This window comes from Epinephelus fuscoguttatus, linkage group LG1, assembly GCF_011397635.1.
Source record: "Epinephelus fuscoguttatus linkage group LG1, E.fuscoguttatus.final_Chr_v1".
Taxonomy (NCBI): Eukaryota; Metazoa; Chordata; class Actinopteri; order Perciformes; family Serranidae; genus Epinephelus; species Epinephelus fuscoguttatus.
This window is the reverse complement of record NC_064752.1, coordinates 8,040,042-8,058,587: the sequence shown is the minus strand read 5'-3', so window position 1 is coordinate 8,058,587 and position 18,546 is coordinate 8,040,042. Positions and strand designations below refer to the sequence as shown.

Genomic DNA, 18,546 nt, shown 5'->3' with positions numbered 1-18,546 from the left:
TGTTGCTTATTGACAGGCTTGACCAAAAAAAAAGAAAAATGGCAACTTCGGTTACTTTAAGGCCAAACACACCGGGGGCAAAGGCTGCACATCAAAAGATACGCCCCTGTTATTTTCAATGTACAACCCCACACCAGCGGCAGTGAGACATGCCCCGCGTAGTCTCGCCACCAGACAATCAGAGATCTCCGCCTTCTGATAGTCTGGGGACACTCCTTTCTAAAGTGTGTTTAACACACCAGCGAAAACGGCCGGCAACAAAACAACGCCTCTTGCATTTTTGAAAAGGACATGCCCTCCCGGAAATGTGCGCTCCCCCTTTTCTCGTTCGCAAGGACACAAACACACAGAGAGCTTGAAAATGGATGCCAAGAGATTTAACTCCATTTCATCAAACGTATGCTCAGTCCACAAGATTGTGGAAATGAAGGATTTACTATTGGTTCTGCAGTGCAGGGAGTGTTTTTAAACTCTGAAATTGTATCCGCCCATCTAAACACAAAATCAGGGAGAAAGTCATCAGTCTTTAGTTAAGCAAAGCGTCTAAAGACTGACTTGTGAGTCTATGCCCCGCAGCACTTTACGCCACTGTCCTCTTTCCAGCCTCCCCGCCTCTGGAACTGAACGCATTTCCCCCTACTCATACATACAAGCTCCCGTAGCAGCTCTTCTTTTCTTCTCTACTCTTGTGGCAGCTCAACTCCTCTCCTCTCTGAAGCTGTAGCTGTGTCTCGTGTGTGACAAAGACTGGATAATTAGAGACTTGTCTGTGGGGTTGAGAAATACCAAGGGCTAACAGACCCATGATCCCGTTGTTATGAAGACAATGGCCAAAAAGATATTGCCTGGCACATCATGAGATCGGCTCTTTAGGTGAGAGATCAAGTTTAATTAGGGGCTCTCCTAACGTGATTTTAAGCTCACGCCAAGGTGGAAGAGGTGCAGATTTTTCGGTAAAAGTAGTAATAACTTTGTGTGGTCATCTGTTAGCAAGCTGCAGCGCAACATGTCCGATGTGTGCGAGAGGCGGCAGGTATGCACCACGGCAATGTCAGTGTGTTTTAGCGTTTAGTGTTTTAGCCGGATACTGCAGTGTGTAAAAGCCGTTCCAAACTTGACAACAAAAACATTCTAAATGGGTCCCTATTAGAGATGCGCAGATGGCGTTTGAGCACACCCGAATCCTCGTGCACTCATCAATCATCCACCTGCCACCCACCAGACATAATTATCTTCTAAAATTTAGAGACCCACACCAAACATTAAGTTATTGTATTTGCATTTAAATTATGTCCAGCCGTTCGTGCTCATTCGCTTTTCATATAGGCGCATTTTCTTGACTTAAACTTCCAGGTAGAAAACCCCCGCATCACATACATAAAATGACACAGCGGTGAGCAAACATTTACAAATGGGTATTTTTTTGCCACATACAAAAAGCCCACCTTGAAATACCAATATCTGTTTAAGTGTAGGTATGTTTAAAATATTGTCACCACTTTATCTTAAAGTAAAGTTGAGCGGGTTCAAAACTTTTCCTTAAAACAATCAACTGATGAGGAAATTTGATGATCTGAATTAGGTAGGTAGCTTGGTAGGCTACTGGCATACCAGCTAGCTGGTATCACCAGTAGAGCCACATACAATCGAGTACCAAAATAAGTCCTGCCATACCCGCACTGTGTAAACTGTACAACACTGAGTGCTGTCATTTTGTTTGGAAATGTGTCTGTGTTGGATTTTGTTTTTCTTCAGAGTTCTCAAATCAGCATTCATCATACCTGAGCTCTGCATGAGTTCTAAAAGGTGTTGAAATAAGGATGCCTTTTACATTCGTTATATATTTCATTTAGTGTTTGTGTGTTAAATGAAAGTCAGTGAGAGGCAGAGGAAATTTACTTTTGTTTGCAGTCTGACTGAAATTTATTGTGCTGCAGAGTTTCAGTCCCTTCACATTAGAAGGTAATGCCACTGTGGTAAATTGCAGTCTATCTGAACTTCCTCTTCATATTGCTATTGAACTGTGCGTCATCCACCACTACATTCACAAAATGAGGGCTGAAGTTAATGTAAATGCAAAGGATGTTTGGTATGCCAGAGAGAATGTGTTGTTTCAATCAGTTGCTGTGCAGTCATGTGGCTTTTAGAGGAGACAGATCATTCCAAGTGAAATTGCCTTTCCTCTCTAAAGGACAACGTTTTTTGAATGTGTTTTTTTTTATACCAAAAAGTGCAATACATGGAAAGTACAAGAGTGTTCTGCATGGGCACACTGCCAGTTACAGTACTGTGAGCTTCACTGTATTTGGGATTTTAGTAGACTCGGGAGGGAAAGGAAGTTTGTAGAGAGAAATAAGGAGGGAAGAATTGAGGGGGTGGAAATGTAAAGTTAGTAGAGAAAAAAAGGTGAAAGGAGAGAATTATTGTGTGACGGGATTCTTAAAGTGGTGTAACGACAATGAAGAGAAGGAGCAACAAACTGCACAAGAGGATGGGTTTTGAGATTTAGATTTTGCTCTTGTGTCCTTAGCTAAAAGAAAGACGACAACAAGCAAAACTCATCTGACTGACTTCTCGCACTAAATAATGAGGGAAATAAATGGAGTGGGTGGAAGAAATAGAGAAATAGAGAGGAGAAAGAAAGACCTTAATTATGACTCTCTCTGTGTGGTAAAAACAAATCAAGGGGCGCTGCAGCAGCAAGACATGTCAGTCCACTGAACAGAAAACCACTTGAAGGTGATGCTGTTAAGCAGCGTGCTGGTCAAGTTAATTGTCCTCTGAATGCACCGCGTATGGAAGAGAAAACATCTTCAGTCACTGTTTTGTTTCGTGATTCTGCACAGCTCAGAAAAAGACACAATGACTGGAGGTAGACCATCAACACAGGGAGAGAAAAAGACTTGTAAATAAGATAAAGTTTGAGCACTGAACGAAACTGGTGGGAGGATTGTTGTATTACACCCACCCTACAAAACTGATTAGGTGTTTGAGAATCACTTGTGTTTATGCTGGAGGCTTGAGGTCCTCATGGGTACACTAACCCTCAGAGTGCTTTCAGACCTAGAGTCATCTTGCTTTGGTCTGAATCAGGGACTAAGTTTGTTCCAAAGTTGTATAATTGCCTAGAGTTGGTTCGTGTTCTCACGGCAGCATTTACAAGAGGACCAGATCAAATGCCTTGTGTGAGAAAGCTGCTCTTGATTGCTCAGAAAAATCCAGGAAGTAAAGCAAACGTTGAAGAAGAGTACACTTGCAAGATAAATGTGACACTTTCTAATGTCACAATGGAGGGACAACTATGCAGGTTGATTTTAGCGCTGCTCATCGTGGACTATATTGCTGTCATTGTTCATTTTAGTCAAAGCATACAGTTTGAAAACGAGGCACGGCTCCAACTAGAAAACAATGTTTTGATGCATTGGATGTGCTGAATGTGCATATTAAGGCAGTACAGGAGGAGGTGCACATTAATAATCCTCCAGGACTGTAACATGCTCATGTTTAACCCAAACAATGTGTCATGTGACTGCAGTTGCTTCACATCCAGGTCGGAACACCTTCTCACCACAAACCAACCGCACCAGAGTTCGTTTGTAACCAGACTGAGACCACCTCTTCAAGAAGGTTCTCAGCCTGGTTGTTTTGGTGCACACCTGAGTTCAGGTTTCTTTCATCTACAATCAGGTCTAATTTTCACTGGGTCTTTTTTTAGAAATGTTTTTATCCATATAGATGTATCTATGCATATTTTGGAGTATTTTCCACGGGTTCACTTGGGATTGGTTCCAAAATTGTGGACTCTTGACAACCTCTTGTGCAGGCATCTCTAACTACTATCAACTTTGGGTTGAGTGATTGGATCCCAATGCATACCCAATGGTGGAACCACAACTGTATTCAGAGCTGTGCAGTGTTAGTGCAAAGTGTGAACAGCGACTTTGTTAAGCAGACTATTTTGTGGGAGCCTATCCCAGCTGACATTTGGCCAGAGGCAGGCTACACCCTGGACAGGTTGCCAGACTATCACAAGGCTGACAAATAGAGAGAGACAACCATTCACACCTGTGGCCAGTGTAGTCACAAGTTAACCTGGCCTTCATGTCTTTGGACTATAGGAGAAGCTGTAGTACCACCCTGCTGCTCCCCTTTGACTCAACACACAAGAACTTTTTTTTTTTTTTTTTTTTGATCAAATTTAATGTTGGTGGGAGAAGAAAACTCTGAGAAAAATCTGAGCAGAAAAGCTACATGAAGTTATACTGATAATCAGGACTGACCTTAAACATGCTACAGACACTTTTCGGGGCACATCATCAATCCGTAAGTCAGCCATTTTGGAGATACTGAACAATAACAACGCAACCAAACTTGCACCTGTCTGTGCTTATTGCTGCTTAAGATGGTCAATTATTGCTGCGTTTTGGGCTGTACTAATTGGTAGGACTTGGATATGCATTTGGCGTTCTACAGATTACCAAAGGCTAAAGCTAAATCAGTGAGAAAGGAGGTGTGTATTGTTGGCCACACTGAACCAGGATATCCAAACCTTGATGCAGGTGCAACTCTGTAGTTTTTGGGGGTAAGTTTATTACTGTATGAAGTCTCGAAACGTTTTTGTTTTTTTTTTTAACTATTCAGCTCACATTTCTGAGCATTTGTTTTGGTTTATTTTTCAGATAAATGTTGAAAAACCAGGATTTAGCTTTATTAGCATGATGCTAAAAAAACATAACTGATATCACAGATAATGCTATGTTACAGTGATATAGAGTCAGAACAAACAGATCACAAACATCTCACACAAGTGTCCTTGTAAAATGTGGCTTCACACTGTGAAACAGATTAAAAGCCAGTTTCAGAGAAAATATCGTGGGTGCTCGTCATTTGACAGTTGGGCGCAGTTGTCTACGTCAGTGCCAAAAGTAACTTAAAAATAAAAGAGATGGGAAACACAGAGTTGAGCAAGAGAGCATGCTATCAACACCATGTTGTTAGCGTGTTAGCATGGTTGGATGCTAAGTAGCTAATGACTGTAAAAACAGCTGCTAGAGGGAAGCCACGTTAGTCCATAGCCTCGGGAGGGTGAAGTTTAATGAGGCTAAAAACCTGCTCACCCCCACACACACACTCACACACACGCACACACTGATCCCCATCCTCAGGCTCTAAAATCAGATGTGGAGATTTTTCTGTGTGTGTGTGTGTGTGTGTGTGTGCGTTTGTTTGTGTACGTGTGTTTCAAGCAGGGGGGGGGGGGCTTTTTTCCCCACCATCACTAAACTGAACAACTTGTTTCCAGAGAAGTGGGAGCCTCATTTTCCATATTCAAGTATTAAATCATCTTAATTAGTTAATTGGTAAACATAATTAAATTTGCACAACCTAATTGCACCTCAATTCTTCCACGCTTCCACTTAGCCCTTTGATGAAAAGTTGCACGTGCATGGGGATGGTGTATTAAATGAGTCGAAAGCCTCGTTTGTCATCCTCCTACCCTTTTTCAGACTCAAAGGAAGGGCTACTTTTCAAAAGCTTCCCAAGGCTTTGGTGCTTTCTCTCAGTGATGAACAGCGGAGAATGCTGCCTTTGATTAACATTCCAATGAAATTACAGCTGCCCACTTATCCCATGTTTAAATCGTTTATCTTTTTTTTCTTATTGTACACAGTTCAAGCATCTTTCTTTAGAGACAAACCCAATTTTCAGTGCTACTGAAGTTGTAACTTTAAAGCGACAGACTGAAACGAGGTCGTTTGGTTTTCACATTTTTTTTTAAAGGTCCTTGTCTCTTTTCCATTTGATGCCTTTTCATTGGATTGAAAAATGCGTCCTTTAATTTTGCCTTGTTTCAAAAAGAGCTGAATCTAATCTAAACTGGTCATGTGTTAAATGTTTGAAGACTCCCCAAGCCAAGCCACCTATGTTGGCTTGGATTGGGCAGGGAGATCTGAGCGTGTAGCATCCGCATGTTTGGGTGTCTGTGATCTAAATTTTGTTGGGTTAAACCCAGCAGGGGCAGTTTTCCCGTTAGATTACAGAACATTAGATAATTTAAACTTGAGTGATCCCTGTGGGGAAATTGGATTTTTGATGCTGCAGATGAAAGGATGCAACAAACTGAACAAATATGATAATAAGCAACAATAAGAGAAGCTGAGTGAGCCGCTACACACAGAAGGTCAATAGTGCCTGAAGACTTGATTAGATGAAACTAAAATGATGGAAAAATATGTTTGAAGCATTACATAAAAGGATAAACCACTAAAGAATAGAACTATTTAAAGAAGATAATCTGTGGGAGTGGGAGGTGTGGTCTCTGAATTGCTTGCCAGGCTGCTTCAGGCGGGGACAGTGAACTACAACGTTGATATTTCGTTGCTGAGACCTGGGGAGGAGTCTGACTTGACTTAATGTCAAGTATGGATGTGTTAAGGAGAGCTGGATATTAAATTTCCACTTCCTTCCACTTCTTGGGTTCCAACAAATGTTTCTCCAGTGGTGTCAAAGTTCATAAACTAGTAATACATGTTGCTATATTCCTTTTATAATGGCGGTCTAACTGCTTTCTGGCCAGAAGGATGTTGTTCGTTACAGTGTTGTGGATTGGCGGCAGAGTTGAACCTGCTATCACATATGTAAATGTAACAAATGTACATATATATATGTTGAATTCCCATATCTGAAAAACATGTATGTTTGAAGTAAAAACATATATGTACATAGATATATGTGTAAACCATAGATAATACCTATATGGTTTAAAATTGGAACATTTTATTGTAATGACATACATGCTCAGCCCCTGCAAACATATGATTATATATGTATGATACAGTTTTTGTCATATATGCCACATGTATAACTATTTATATATGAAACACATGTATTTTTATAAGTAGGCTGTTTTACACTGTCATATTTTCCGCGAATGTTGGGCTGTTTTGCCGGCAAGCTGTGAGCGTTTGGCGAGTTGATCCGAGGTGCCCAATTTTCCGCCTTGTAGGGTAGACATATTCGCGGAACCTTTTTGGTTTAAAAAGAACGAGGCAGCCTTCCACCATGGGAGGAGCTGTTGATGACTTGTGGGAGGAGCTGTTGATGATGCCACACGTGCGAGCCACTGGCGGTGGATAAACAGGAAACAGCTGATTGCAGGAATTAGCGAGCAGCTAGTAGCAAGAGGGAAACACAAACCTGACAGACACTGAAAGATGAGCAACTGGGGAGACAAGGAATTGTGCGCCCTCCTTGTCCTCGCAAACGAAGAGGCCATTAACCGTCAGATGACGGGGACGCTGAAGGATGGGGCGACTTTTGAGAGAATCGCAGAAGGACTGACCAGCCGCGGCTTCCCTCCCACGTCACTGTTTACGTCACACGCTGAGCTACACGTTTTGTTACTTGCTCACGCCCCCCATTGCCCTGAAAAAGGTGCATTCTGTATAAACAAAAGTAGGCAGGCGGCATTTTGCTGCACTCCCCGATTTTGTTTTTATACTGCCAATGCTGAAAAAAGACTGATTGTGCTTTCCTGCAAATTTGCACAGTTCGTGTTTAAAAAGTGTGTAATATACAAATTACATCAGGAAAGCCAGCGTTCTTACCTGTTGAGCTATCCAGCTGATGCGCATATGAATGGCAAAGATACGGATAGGATATTCAGTTCAATACAATTTTATTTATCTGCTGTGAGGGTACAAGCACAGAGGTATGTCATATGCTTAATTGCAGATGCAGTTATGCGTATGACATCCTATAGGTATGTGTGGCAACATCACCCTTGATCTAGGGCCATATACTATGTCATATATTACATTTTCTTACTAATATTAAACCCAGCCAATGAATCAAACATTGGTAATGTTTGTCGATAATAAGCAGTGGCATTGAATTCACTCCAGACTTCTATCCTTTTGTTGCATTTTTATGGTTTCTCTTGTATGTGGAAATGAGACTGAACCTGAGAACTGAGTCTGTGATGGAGGACACATTGAAAAGAAATCTGACAATGTAATCAAAGCTAATGATGAAAAGTCAGAGTCAGACACAGCAGCAGCAAGAAAGCATTCAGGGTCCTTTTAAAAGACATTTGTGCAGGGCAAATAATCTCACTGTATATCCCTTTAAAGCACAATTTATATTCACGCACCCATGTGATATATTCAGACACTAACGCAGTCGATTAATGTACAAAAACAGCTGAAGAAGTTCCTGAGTTTGAGGCTGGATTTTGTGCAGAAGGACCGACAGAGTAAGGGAAGAGACAAATGAACAGAGTTTGTGGAGAGAGTGAAAGTATCCCTCGGCTTTTACAAGTTAAGGTGTAGCACAGACCATTGACCTGACCGAGAGCCAAGCTGTCCTTCAGTGTGTTTTTGTGTGTGTGTGTGTCCATGCATAGGTAGTGAGGCAGCCAGCACTGTGGCAGAGAGGAGAGTGGGAGGATGTATCTGTCAAGAGTTCACTGTGGTGTGTTTGTGTGCTCCGCGTGTGTGTGTATGAGTGTGTTTGCGTGTGTGTTGTTGACCACTGCTGAAAGCTGTCAGAGGGAGACAAGTTGAGGTGAGGAGAGGTCCCTGTGGTGTAAGTTGTGTGTGTGTGTGTGAGAGAGAGAGAAAGTGATTCTATGCTCGTGTGTTTAGGCCTGTAGTGAAGGATTTGTGTGTGTGTGTGTGTGTGTGTGTGTGTGAGAATATGAGTGTGTGCATGAAGCCATGTCTACTGGGCTGTGTTGAGGCTCCGTTCCACCCGACCACCCTGGTCCAGACCAGCTGTCAATCATTTTGTTTCCTCCCCCCCTGCGTAACCCCTATACCCCCTGCCACACACAGACCAACATAAAAACACATACACAAAACTAAAACTAGTTGCAGCTCAATATCACACACACACATTCGAAGGCACACGGACACACACTACTTCTTATTGTACCCATAATTCAGTACATGCCTTACCCAGCTACAAAATCTTTTTATCTCGACAGTGTCTGAGAGTGAGAGAAGACATATCGGAGTGCTTTAACTAACAAGTCAGGTCTCACACACACACACACACACACACACACACACACACACACACGGGTCTTGTTTGGAGTGTGTGGCTGCAAGTGATTAGCATCACTGGCTGTGAGAGTCATTAATCACAGTCTTCATTCTGGCTACTGGCCTGCATTATAGATGAATGCACACACATAAGCTTGTCAATATTATGGCCCCTTCTAGTCTCGTATTTCTCTAAGTTAACTTTAGAGCTATAGAGTGGAGCCGAAAGACAGGAACGAAAAAAAAAAAGAGGATAGACTGAAACTTCTGTCCTGACAAATTCAAACACCAAGACTCTCAAGATGAATCCAACAGCTTGGTGATTGGCTCGTTGAACAGCTCTGGGGATGAGCGTTTCCCAGAAGCAATCTAACAAACTGGCTTTGTATTCAGCAGCCTCTGAAAAGCACACAGCCAAAGTCCTGTGGGTACCGTCCCAATCCAGACTGTCCTCCCAAGAACAGCATCAGTTGTTACAGCAGATGCCCAATAACAACATATGTTTACGTTCAAATTATGAAGCTCTCTGGCATCCATAGAAGAAATGATTTGTGTCTGTTGGGAGCAAAGGAGGAACACTGTAAAATCTAACAAGTCGATCTTACGTAAAGACACACAAGGCAGGACTTTCCTGAAAACAATTCTACAGACCATCACTTTTGACCCACTAGAAGTTTGTAGTATTCTCATTCTCGTTGACTGGTTAACTGGCATCGATTATTTATATTATTGTGGTGTATTTATTATAATAACTGTCCATATGATGGTCATTTTGTTTAAGTATTTTCATTTTCATTTATCTCATTAAGGACATTGCACATTAATCAACTTCTCTGTAAATGTGCCAGTGTTAGCCATTAGGCTAATTTTCAACTGCAGTCCTTTGGCAAGGTGTTTTTTTTTTAACCATTATGACTAGTCAGAATTGTTTAAAAATCTTACAAACAAGCAGACAGAGACAACTTCAGCAAATTATAAAACACACAACAAAGTAAATATACATAGATTACTGTGTCATCAGCATACAACTGCACCTCACACCCTGTGCATGCTGATGACAACTCGTTTATGTATAAACTGAATAAAACTGGTCCCAAGACAGATCCCTGGGGCACACCCATATCATTTCTTAGAGGTGGTGATATTTCACCATTCACCCTTAATTTTTTTTTTTTTTTACATTTTTTTGTGTCATCACAACTACAAATGCAACTGTAGCCAGTATCTCACTATTACTATCCTCATTCATATTTTAAGAAGCTACAGATTATATTCAGCCACAAAATAATAAATAATCAGAATAGAAGTACAGAGAGGTGTTGCATAGAGATGATATGCCATCTCATCTAGTTGAATTGGTGTGAACCGGCAGGTTTTTAGAAGGTTGCAGAATGGTGCATTGCAAGTAGTTGGCTGTTTCAACTCGACTTGTTGCAAATCTCTGGTCTGAACTTGGCTTAAGAGCCACAAGAAGATGAAGGCGGGTGTGGAGGAATAACTGAAGAAAATGTCAGAATGTACGATGCTGCCAGATCCTGTTTCCTTTCAGTTATTAATGTAATCATACTTACAAAGACCTGAAAAAAAGTAGCTGTTTCACCTAAACCGTGATCTTTCCCTAACCCTAAAGTGGTGTACCTAAATGTAACCAAACCTGAACCATTGTGATGTAAACTCAGAAAGCAAAGGTGATTTGTAACACACAGATGAATGTTATTGTCCCTCTGCATAGGTGTCAGATCAGAAAAAATGCTCCCTTGTGTTGTCATAGGAAGAATGATAAACTTAACTTTACCTTTTCATGTTCTTTAAAGACCTGGTGCAATGAAATCTGATTTTGAGTGGAAGGTACCTTTAGGTGCAGGTTGTTTTGTCGAACCAAGGTCACTGACAGGTTAGCTGGAGTCAGAGAGGGGTAAAAATACATTACAGTTTAGCATTTCAGTCTGAAATAGGCCAGTGGCAGGCTCTGGGGAGAACACACACATGCACACACAGACACAGACACAGCCACATACACACGTATAAAATCAGGACAACGATGAAAGGCAGAGGGGTAGATGTGTGTTGGAGGGTTATGCACCTGTCCAAAGCTATAAATACACAAACACGTATACACACACACAGCGGCGCCCTTGGGTGTGCCTGTCCTTGGTCTACGGTCGGGGGCGAAAGGCTGACCTGGTTTCAGCAATATGACCTCAGGTGGTCCAAACAATAACACATACACACAGTGACATTCAAACAAATAAATGCACACATGCAGGTGCACAAACGACTGCACAAGTAACACACACACACACACACACACACACAAGAAGCTTACTTTTGTTAGAGTGCACAATGTAGTTTTCATTTTTGCTGATTGTCTGCTGGCTGGTCTGTCGGCTCAGGTTTTTTTTGCCATTTGTTACACGCACACACACACACACACACACACACACACACACACACACACACACAGCTTAAGAAGAGGATGTTTGGCTCATTTCCACCCATAAATTCTCTGACAGTGATCCATCTTCATCACAGAGGGAGAAAGCATAAATTGTATCTACAACTGTTTTGGTCGACTCTGAGGAGACGGAGAGAGGGATCAGTGTGTGTGTGTGTGTGTGTGTGTGTGTGTGGCAGTCAGTGGTTCCCCGAAACCCATCTTGCAGATCAATGTGTTTGTGGTGCTAATCTGTTTTTGATGAAATAGCAGGCCAGAATTAAACTGGTTAAACACCTCAGTCTCACTCTCAACTCATCAAATACAGATGCTTGGTAGCCCGTTGGCATCGGACACCATCGCACAGAGGCACCCTTTAGTGTTGGTATGAGACGACCCAGGTGGTGGTGTTTGTTGATGCCCTGGCCAACTAGTAGTAGGTCGTTAGTTATTGCGCATGTCACATTGTATTCTGTACTGAGCTGTAGGTCCTTACTGTTTATATTATGTAAGGTGCCTGCACTGGTAACTGGTCACTTTACAAGGTAGCTACAGTGTTTTTTATATATTTTGTACTGTGCAGTGTGTACATACTGCTTCTAGTATGTTAGACACATGGATTTACTGTCGTCTGCATTGCACCTTGAATTTTATTTTTACTGATTGCGTCTACTTATTATGTGTAGGACTACAGATGGAAATTAGCGTTTTGCTAAATCTGGTGCAACCATGTTTTCATTTCTTGTAAACGATTAATGTCACAGCACACTGTCCTCTTATAAATCAAATATACTAAACTACTGTTGCACAGAGGGCGAGAAAGTTTGCATAGGGTTGGGGTAAAGTTGGATGGGTCAAACAAACTCTGGACTTTCACCTGGGAGCCTGCAGTTTGTGTCCCATGTGAAACCAAAGGTCATAGTGTGCTAGTATGTGTAGCATACTATGCTAATGATGTATGTCACGTGATGTTATATTACATTAGTAACAGATACTTAATTTAAGCTAAACCACGATGATGTTCTTCGAAACCTGACCATGTGCTTTTGTTGCCTACATCTAAGGTAGTAACCCTAACAGCCGCTTGGTTATGAGTGAAAATGTGTTGGATTAAACCCCCTGGTTAGCACTGAAACACTGGACTTACGTGTGTGTGTGTGTGTGTGTGAACAGGACTTGTTATTGCACCAGGTTCACACTGCACATTTTTATGAAGTCAAACGTCAGGGGCCGTATTCACAAACATTCTGAGCAAACTCTCAGAGAGCTCCTAACTTAGCCTACAGCCTTTAAGTAGGGAGTCCCAGCTTAGGAGTGATTTAGGAAAGTTCTCAGAGCAACTCTGAGCAAGGAAAGGACAGAGACTTTTATCTTAGTGAGGAGGTGTGGTCGACCCTGCTGCTAGGCTTGATGCTTTCTTTTAACAGATGTGATTGGTTGTCACAGACATACTGTACCCTTTTGTGAGCCTGCAAGGTGTGGACACCCAGAGATGAAATGAACTGCTGACTGTGAAAGTGTTGTCATTGTTAGTGTGATCACTCTGCTGATGGAAGGTTGAGACAGACTCAAGTCATCACTGCTGCAATGTTTCATTTTTACAGTTTTCCAAATATCTCAGTAATGTGATAGTTTTATTTCTGGTGTTATAACATGAGGTGGGAAATGTGTGCGTATTCCTAATGACATCAACCACACATACAGTATTATCCCTGCACAATTTTATCTGAAACATTTCATTTACTCACTGTCATCCAGTGTTTGGAGAATATTTCTCCGACCTCTTTCCACCATTTTCTCCTCTGATCAAGAATTTCTTAAACCTCTTCAAAGTCCTCCTCCCTGCTCCTGACAGTTTTTCACCGTAGCAGCTCTTATAGGGTCTAAGACACTTTGTGAATGAGTTCTGTCTTTACAAGGACCTAGTCTTAACGTCAAGGGGAAATTCAAAGAAAAGCTTCGTAAATACAGTCCCATATTTTAAGATGAAAATCAGAATTCAAAAATCACATCGGGAAATGTAAAAGGCTAAGTTCAGACTTTTTCAGTACGCACATGCTCATATATATAAGTGATGGAAACAGAATTCAAACATGAGCCGCTCTGCAGCAGCTGCTGCTGTTACTACTGCTGCTGATAATATAGCACTGAAAACTGTGAAATCTTTAAACAGGCAGAAAGCCAGTAAGCTGCACTTGTTCACACTGCATGTACTGCATATTTTCCCACATTGAACTGGAAATTCATGAGCCGTCATAGTGCAAACATCAGTTCACCTGCTGACGTGTGTAAGGTTATAACACTTAATACAACTGTTAGTAGTAATTCATAGACGTACAGTATACAGCAGCGAGTGTATTCACCAATAGTCACACATTTATAAGGAAAAACGACTCTTTTTTTTCAAAATCTCACCTCTATATATAAAGTTCAACTCTGTTACTGAAAATAAATACAGAAAAAAGGGCATGTAGATGCTGAATCCTCATCACACAGTTCAAGCTGGCTCATGCGATTTGTGAGCTTCTACAGGCAGCTGCTCAAATTGTGATCCCCTCATTTGCATAAAGTAGACTTGACCTGTGCTTTATGCAAATGAGGAAAGGCCAGTGTGCAGCCAGAATGCATTTTATGGATGCTTACATAGAAAAATAAACAGCAGCAGTGGGTATCACGCTCGCCAAAACTGGTTAAAATGTGCCATCAGTCAGTCAGGATAACGCGGGTGTTGGAGAGTAGGTGCTCACAGAGCTAACGAGCAACTGGGGTAAATAACCTCCATCTGCGAACACGTCAGTTACTTTCAAAATGTGAAGTGTAGGCCAAACAGTCTGTGGTATCCACGACCTAAAGCGTAGCTAAGAGGAGCTTTTAGTGTTCAAGCTAATTTAAATCAAGTATTAAGCCTGCTAGAGGTGCAGAGTGAAGGGCCACTTCAACCTACACATTACTCTTATGAATATTTACAGGGATTAAATTGGCTTTTGCTTAAGGGAAAATTATGCAGAGTAGCTGTGCTGTGTGTTAGCAGTGTGTGTGTGTGTGTGTGTGTGTGTGTGTGTGTTGAGAGATAGTTATTGTGAACACTTCAAACTGTTGACTTATGAGTCTTTAAAGTTTCATCTTGTGTGTGTGTATGTGAGTCTGTCTGTGTGCAGTGGGTGGTTGTTTTAATACTAATTTAAGGCCAGCTGCGTTATAAGAAGACTTTAATTACTCTTCACAGGGATGAGTTGGCATTGTCACTGATGTTTTTTATAAGTAGCAGAGGAAGCTTAAGATACTGTAAATCATGGGACTGACCTAGAGATTTACTCTGTTCTTTGGTTAAATGTTAGAATTACAAAGTTAGCTGATAATGTACTCAATAAACTGCAAAAAATAAATACTAGGATCCATTCAGCCAATCAGTGATTGTCAACAGGAGGCCTGCAGGTCACGTACGGTTCGTCAAAGCTTTCCATGCAGCCTGCAGAATATTGAAGATATCAAGTGAAGTACGGTCAACTTTTTGTATATAGCACATTTTATCTGACAACTGAAATTCAATGTGCTTAAGATCCATCATGTATAACAAACATAAAATATCATATAAGATTATAAAGAATTACATACTTAAAAACAAGCAGGACATGATAAAAACAAACAAAATAAGAAGGTATTATTCTCAATATTCTTAAAAAAGGAGAGATAGTAACACTAATTCCTGAAACAAATAAAAACACACTTTAAATCTGAACTAAAATCTTGTGAAAAAAGATACGTTTTTAGTTCCTTTTTAAAAGAGAACAATGTTGTAGAAGATTGTAGTGCACGTGGAAGAGAATTTAATTTGATGATCTAAGGGATCTCTCTGGTGTGTACTCTGTGAGCATGTCAGCAACATAAAGCAGGATTTATAGATGTGCGCCGCCACCATTGTGAGCATTTTACTTGTGCGTTAGTGTGTCTGTGTCACTCTGCAGTTACATCTCCAAAACACTAGTTGGCGGCAGAGGTTTCTGTGAAGTGCTGTGAAGTTTAGTTGATTCAAAACACACATTAAACACATTAAGCATGGTTTTAATAGAGACAATTTCAAACACAAGTACAATACTTGTCTTTATCTGGACACATTTTCCCCACAAATTCAACATGCTAATATTTTTAGCACAAGCCTATGGCATTCTACATTGTATAAATTAGCTTAGCAGCTAGCGATCTTTTCCTCTTCTCATATAAAACCAGGGACAATAGCAACATTTAACAAAGGTAAAGGCACATAATTTGGCTCCATTACAACTCACAAGTTTCCAGAAACAGACAGGAGGTCTGTGTCTGGAGTCTACGCCATAGCTACAGTGTCGATTCAACACAGAAGTATAAATAGTAAAGTATATTAAAATCAATTCATTGTTTTCTAGTTTGGAGACAGTGAAGAGATGATAAAATAGAAGTTATGTGGTCCAACGATTTTTTTAGCATTAAAATAGGAAGCATTTTTTTCTCTATATATTAAAGCAACCCCAAAATTAGGGTTATTAGGAATATCCCCATTACGTGTGTTCCACCTGCGGGTACTTAAGGTGTTAGAAATCCATCTGTCAGCTTATTATTAGCAAGTAGTGGAAATTACAGTGACAAAGCAGTATTTCAAGTAAGTTAAAAGCCTAACCTACAGAAACATTGAATGCAATAGTCCACCTTCCACCCCCTCTTCCCCTATCTTTAGCTGACAAAAAGCCAACGGGCAGACTCGTGCTAACAATGCAGGGCACACAGCAAAAACTAGGGCACCAGATGCTCAGTGACAGCCCCATACTGACTGACAGCTTGGTGTGCCAATGCTCTGAGAGGGATCAGATAATAGGTGCTGCTCTAGATGGACATGAGAGATGGCAGCGCCTCAACCGGACTGAAATGGTTTGTTAAACAGAGAATGAGTCAGTAGGATGAAGTGGAAGCAGACCAGGATGGAGCAGCTGCCTCAATGACTATATGAATATGAATGTGTCGACAATTTACTGATTTTAAAACACTGTTATTTTCGAAGTCTTGGATGGGAAGTTACAGGTTGATGAACGGGCTGATTAGCTCAGCTCTTTCTCTCCCAGCTTTCTTTCTGTCGTCATCTCTTCCCTTAATATGTTCAATAAATAATTACGATAAAATAGTCCATCTGTATCGTGAGCTGCTCTCAATTGACGAATGCTTCTGACGCAGTTCCTCCGGCCTCGTAAAAAAGCCTGAAACTCATAAAATTTGTCAGTACAAGATGATTAGCTACTGTAGAATGCATGTCCTGCATTTTCACTGCTGCTCAGTTCTGATTACTGTGGGAGAAACAGACGCTCAAGGCTGTAAAATATGTACCAACATGACACACGCACACACACACACACACACACACACACACACACACACACTCGGGTATTAGTGTGCTGGTGCATAACTTTGTTGTCTGTGTGTGTGTGTGTGCATGTGTACGTGCATGTGTTTAAAGTATTACATATAAGTGCATATTAACTTGTTTTTGAGTATGCGTGCATTTGTGTGTGTGTGTGTGTGTGTGTGTGTGTGTGTGTGTGTATTAGAGGAAGAGAGGGAGAGCAGTGCTGTTGGCAGTAAAAAACACACTCTTCTTCTTCAGCTCTGGGAATTCAGTGGGTGATAAATAAGCACTACTTGCGCTTATTCCCGTGTGTGTCTGTGTGTGTCTGTTTACTCAGAAGCAGATGCTTGAGAACACCACATGGCACTCACTCAGACACACACGCACATCTTGGGGCGAAGGCTGCGTCCACACTAAGGCGGGCAAATCAACCCTTAAATGCACTCCTCAGGTCTTTGGCTACCAGGTTTTGTATCACACCCTCGGATTCATTCATTTAATCAGTTAAGCTCACAGCCACCTGGTGTCTCTCAAAAAATTGTGTTTGTAACAATATTTGATCATTAAAATGTCAAAAAGACATTAGAGACTTTTTTTATAGGGTTACTTGACACCTAAGACATGTCAGAGTGTTACATTTCCTTATTCACAATATTCACATTAAAAGATTCAGTGCTGCTGTTACACCGAAATTTGTGACTTAAAAAATTGCTGAGTTTTGTGAGTCGTTGAGTGGTTTGGGTTCGGCTTTGGGGCTGGATCACAGATTCTGAAAGGTCACAGAGTTTGGTGTAGTACTGGGAGGAGGGGACACCAGCTGCCTAAATCAATTTGATAAAGTTTGAACTATGTTTACAAATTCAAACTTCCTGGATCAGGAACTCATAATCAAAACATTGTTAAAACACAAACATTGTGTAGTAGTAATAAGGTGGACATGAGCTGCAGTCTTATTTTCATCACAGCTAGCCATCCTCCAAGCTGGACAAATACCAGTGCTCTGATTGGGTAGCCAGCTGTGAGATGAGTGTGTCTGTAAAATCCAAAACTGAAAAGAGATACAACAAAAAAAAAAATCTGAAAATTCACTCTTATAATGTGTAGTGTCCCCAGAATCTCTTCAGATATCAGTGGTTTCCTGATGGTTACACTACAGTTCTGCTTGGAAAAAAAGGATTTTGCATAATTTTGGGAAAATCTTATTTCAAAAAAAGAAGCTGCTTAACACTCTCACACAGCAGTGTCATGTCCCCAAATATTCAGTAACTTTACTTGTAGGTTGTTGGATTTTTAAATTTTTTTTTTTTTTTTTTTTTTTTTTTTGAGTGTGGGCACATCTATTTTCAAACAGGTGTGTAGGAGATGGACAAGCAGAACACGACTTGTAGAAAACACTCCTGCACGCTGTCTAATGTGCAAAAATAATGATTTTAATGCTGCGAGATTTCGGTGACTGGACCTTTATCAGGCAAACAGGTGCAGTCACCGAAATGTTGCAGCATTAAAATCATTATTTTTGCACGTTAGACAGCGTGCAGGAGTCACCAAAATCTCGCAGCATTAAACTCATTATTTTTGCAAGTTAGACAATTTGCTGGAGTTTTTACTACAAGTTTTTTTTTTATGTGTCTAATTTTCTGGAAATTCAAAGACTGTTCTTCACTTACTGGACCCGCCCTGTAGCTACAGATATTTTT

The 18,546-nt window shown here is 40.9% G+C and overlaps 1 protein-coding gene across 5 annotated transcripts in view; it reads left to right on the top strand.

Annotated features, from left to right (window-relative positions):
* ptprt (protein tyrosine phosphatase receptor type T) overlaps nt 1-18,546 on the top strand; it is a 561,846-nt gene that overhangs the window by 39,738 nt on the left and 503,562 nt on the right. The window lies entirely within an intron of this gene.